This window comes from Ambystoma mexicanum, chromosome 11 (genome assembly GCF_040938575.1).
Source record: "Ambystoma mexicanum isolate Mex_15411 chromosome 11, UKY_AmexF1_1, whole genome shotgun sequence".
NCBI classification, from domain to species: Eukaryota; Metazoa; Chordata; class Amphibia; order Caudata; family Ambystomatidae; genus Ambystoma; species Ambystoma mexicanum.
This window is the reverse complement of record NC_090934.1, coordinates 714,570-719,382: the sequence shown is the minus strand read 5'-3', so window position 1 is coordinate 719,382 and position 4,813 is coordinate 714,570.

Sequence of the window (4,813 nt, the reverse complement as noted above, 5' to 3'; positions counted from 1 at the left end):
GGCACTACAACACCACTATCCAGACTTTGTTTCTCTAACAGTCTATCAATCATTTCTAATTTCTTGCCTTTGACAGGAAGACCTTTCTGTCTACACAGATCCCTTAAATAATCAGCAGTATTAGTAATGAGGGTCTCCTGGCTGTAACTTTCCATATTTTTGACTTTGTTTTTAAAATAAACTTTTTGTGATAGTTACCCTTGTGGTTATTTGAACCAAGGTACTAGCAGAACTCTAAAATGTAAATCCAATACTTTTATCCCACAGCTGCCGCCAGTATTAGGCAGAATCCTGTGCAGTTCCCTTAGGGAGCACTACAGAAGATTAGGACTACAGGTGAGAGCAATAAATCCCCTTTGGTATCAGTCTGTACCACAAAGATTTAGTTGGTAGATGTGACTGAGCAGTCAGACTTATCTCAGGAGGGAGATGAGCAGTATTCAGGGTTTACACAATAGGCCTACAGTACTATGGCACAAGGAAACACTGTCCAAAGCTTTGTATTAAAAAGTAGATATATATTAATTTTATACACTTCTAGTAAAACACATTTATCACAGTTCATAAGTAAGTTAAAGTAAGTCAAAGAAAAGTAAACACAACTCCCTATTTAAATTGTAGACCCAGTGAACCAAAGTGAAAACTGAGCAAAACGGCACAGTGTAAACTACACACAAGGGATCCTCTAAGAATTTCTCACAAGGGAGGGAAAGTACAAGTTATATAGAAATAGCTTCTTACACACCCTAGCAACACTTCCCATAAGTTTGTGAACCAGATTAAGCAAAACAGTGCTTCAGTATTGACAATACATAAATGAAACTGAGCAAAATGGCATTTTATGCACATGTGTTACACAGCACCCTCCTTGCAGTAACACAGGGGTGTCATAGACTCCATACCCTGGGACTGACTACTGTCTCCCAGGGCATGTAAAGTCCCCATTGACTTTACTAATCAATTTTTATGAACTAAACCAGTACAACCCATCTTACTATGGAGGTACTGGGAAGGGTTAATAGTTTTTCCCTTGGGTTCATTTTTGAGAGGGTACCGTACAGTCCCTCTCTCTAAAGTTTCTGGCTGGTGGCAGTGGTTACTACCATAAATACTCGACCGCGAATATTTCCCCATGGGATTGTTCGAGGCTACCACATTTTCTGACAGCCTCTAACATACCGCTGGTGTATTTTAATATTAACTTTACTCCGGTAGGTTTTATTTGCCAGAACTTTAATATAACTTCTTTCTTGTGTCTTTCTCTAAACTCCTAACCCAGGTCAGGGATCCTTTGTTTGTCCTTTTGGCGGGCTTCTGCCGAGAAGCCCTCCTTTCGGCACCACTGACTCTGGGTGGGTCCATTGTGTGGGAGGGGGAGTAGGACCCCTGGACAGGGTTGCCTCAGCAACCCATGTCGCACTCTATCTTGATAGGCTGGAGGGTCTCCCGCCAAGATGACCACTCCACTGTGTGAGTGACAGCTAGGCTGTATGAATGGGGATCTTTTTGCATAAAAGCAGGGTCCTGAGGACTGGAAGAGCAAGATGTCGCCACTGGAACTAAGAAGCCGAAGAGGAGAGAAGCCAAAGACATCTGCAACGACTGAACCTCCGGTGAAGCCCTGTTGCAGCGTCTCACCACTTTTCTCCACACAACGAGAGAAGATCTTCATCTGCAAGAGCCTTCTTCCCTTTAGCTGGTGGGGCCAACCAGTTTGCCAATCGCATTCCCGGACCTGTCTTGGTTGAATCGCCAGTACCCAGTATTCGGAGGCCAGATAGCCAGGCACCAGTCCACCCGGACCGCGATTTAAAGGAGCGTAGCTTTTATTCATCAGGCAGCACCGCGGCTGGTTTCATCCCTGGGCAGTGCAGTAACTTGAACCTTCCTCCACGACGAGGGCCTCTCTTCCTCTGCTGGATCCCCCGAACTGCAGGAACTACCAGGAACAACCGCCACCGCAGGAGCCACTTCTTCATTTTAAAGGTACATTGTTCCGCCAGGCCGCCCTTTCTTCGCGGTGGAGCTAAAGGTGTTTTAAATCCTTTACCTACCTGTTGGGTTGGCCGCCCCTCTCTTTTAACATTGTCTTTCACCTTCTGCATCCACCTTTTCAAATCGTTACTCAAAGACTTGACTGCAGCTACAAGAACATTTTGCTCCTGGGCCCTTGCCCTGTACCACTGACTCTGGCACAGGCCTGCTGACTCTGGCTACATTTGTTAGAACTGCCTTCTTTAGATTGATTCTCAACTAGAACTGTGTTGGTGCACCTACTTCTCATAACTACCCTTTTCTTCCCCTTTCTATACCTTGTGAAATGCCATTTTGCTCAGTTTCATTTGTGTATTGTCAATACTGAATGGAAGCATCCCCAAGAAGTCCCCCCCTCCTTAGTGAGAGGCAATAATGGACACACCCCAGAAGGGAATGAGACCACGACCAAGTGCGGGTGAGATCAAAAGGGTCTTTATCAAAATCGATATAGGGCATGCAAAGGACTCTGCAAACTCCGAGAGCGCTCTGTCTGACAATAGCAAAGACAGTCATACTTATTACAGAAAAATACGTCACGCCTGAAGTAGCTATAGGGGGCACAGAGCGTTGGGGATTGGGTGGTGGATGCTAGCTACTATGTATGCTGCAGGTCCGGTGTTCCAGGATTGGCAGAGGTCCACGTGGTGCAAGTGCGGGGTGGACGAGTCAGCTGGGCTCTCTGGGGTGAAGTGCTGGACCGGACGCAGCTGTAGTGATGATTGGTGGCAGTGTTGCTGCTTTGCCCTTGTGGCCACACACTCACAGGCATTCATTATACTATACAGTTTCAGTTGTCCTGTAAATTCTGTAATACATTGACCTCAGATCGTGCGGGGAGACAGAGACATCGATATGCAAAAGGAAGTTCACTAATACATCTTTATAGAGACACCTTGGATGAAACAACTTCTGATCCCATGGGTCTATGTGTGTTGTCAGGGGGCACAGGATGGGCTACTCGATCACCCTGTCTTGATGGGTGCAGTGAGAGACGGTGTTATGATATGTTGGTTCAAGGGTGGATGCCCACCTTCTAGGACCGTTAACTTGGGGTCAGTAGAAATACCAATGGGACATGGGAGACATGTAACGGGTGCCTTGGAGGCGGTGGGATTTTAGGACCAGGTAACTCATAATTCACATAGCCAAACCACGGAGGCCTCTGACATGGGGGACGTGGATGCTTGAAGCGGGTCCAGCAAGATTGGGAGGGGAGGCAAGGCTGTGCTGTTCGAGCACCAGCTATCCCTGGCGGGCCTAGGAGGGAGGAGGGGGAGATGGCCTTGCAGCTCTGAGCACGTCTCTCTGCACAGGGCTGTGCGCCATACCTTTGGCGAAGGCCGGGTGTTACTGCTAGAGTTTTTAGGATTCTTCACATATGTGTTATTATTATATCATATGCAGATGCTTTACATATTGCTTTGTAACCACTCTTTTTACAATAGCAGCAAACGTTAGTCAACATGATATTTACATGTATTGCTAGATGGCCATATCAAGATACACAATGCCTCGGGGGTAGGCGAGGGTGAGGGGTCTCAGACAGCACAAGCCATGGGTGAGTTATTCTGCATGTGTTGGGTTTTAGCACCCTCTGGCAAATGGAGTCTTGCTCAGTACAAAATGGTGTCTATTCTACGCCAATCAATGTGGTCGTGCAGCTTCACGTGTCGGTCCGCAGTGCCCCTGGCTCCCGGGCCCAGGTGCATGGTGGGCTGCTGACGAGTCATGAGTATTCACGTGGGTGGGCGATGCAGGTGAGGGGGGTCCTTCCGACCAGTCCTCCCATACATTTCCCCCTTTCATTACTTAAGTAACAAATACTTTAATTCCCCCAACCTCTGGCGTTCTTTCTCATCTAGAACTGCCTCCTACCATGCAGGTGTCCCCTTGATCAGCATCCAGGCTCTACACACTCCCCGGAGGCTTTCCCCCCTTCTAGCATATTCATCTGGGGTACAGGTCATGTATATACACCCTCCATCCCCCTCCAGGTCTACCCATACCTCTTTATACCATTCAAGTTCAAAAGGCTTGTTTATCGTTGTGTAATATAATCTGTCAACTATGTCCCCATCATAGTATAATGGCACCATTCTATACTTGGGCCCCAAGTCCTCACCTGTCTGCACTTGTGCCTCTTGAACGAGTTGTGTTGCGCCTCTACTTTTGCCCATTGTCACCATCATCATTGCACCATTAGGGACTACGTTTGCGCAGCACCAAAGACCTAGCTGGCACACACAAAAAATGAGGAGCAAAAAAACGATGATGGGCATCATCATCTTAATGGTCAACCCCAGCCAGGGGGCAACCCAGGAAAAAATGTTGTTGAACCATGAGGTTGACTCTGCGCCACCTTCCTTTTTCATGGGTTCTCCCAGTGTCACGACCCGTGACCCAGAACCCCACTGGCATGGTCACATGCCAGGTAGGGTCAGGACTCAGGGTTCATTTGGGGCCCCAAGGGCCTTGCATTATCATCATAGACTCTCCTGGAGTCAGTCCTTTGGCGCCAGGCTCATGTTCAGATTGGGACTTTACCTTGAAGGGACTACTTTTCCTGTGAAGGCTTGCAGCCAACATGGAGGCACCCATACAGTCTAGTTCCTAGGAACCAGACTGAGCGGTGCAGTGTTTTAGGGTGCGGTAGCCTGGACTACTTTACCTGGACTACTTTACAGAGGGCTATATAAACCACAGCCAAGCTACAGAACGTGCTTCGCGTTATTCTGCAGCCAGCAGCGTGACGGTCATCGTGTTCAGAGACCAGCAC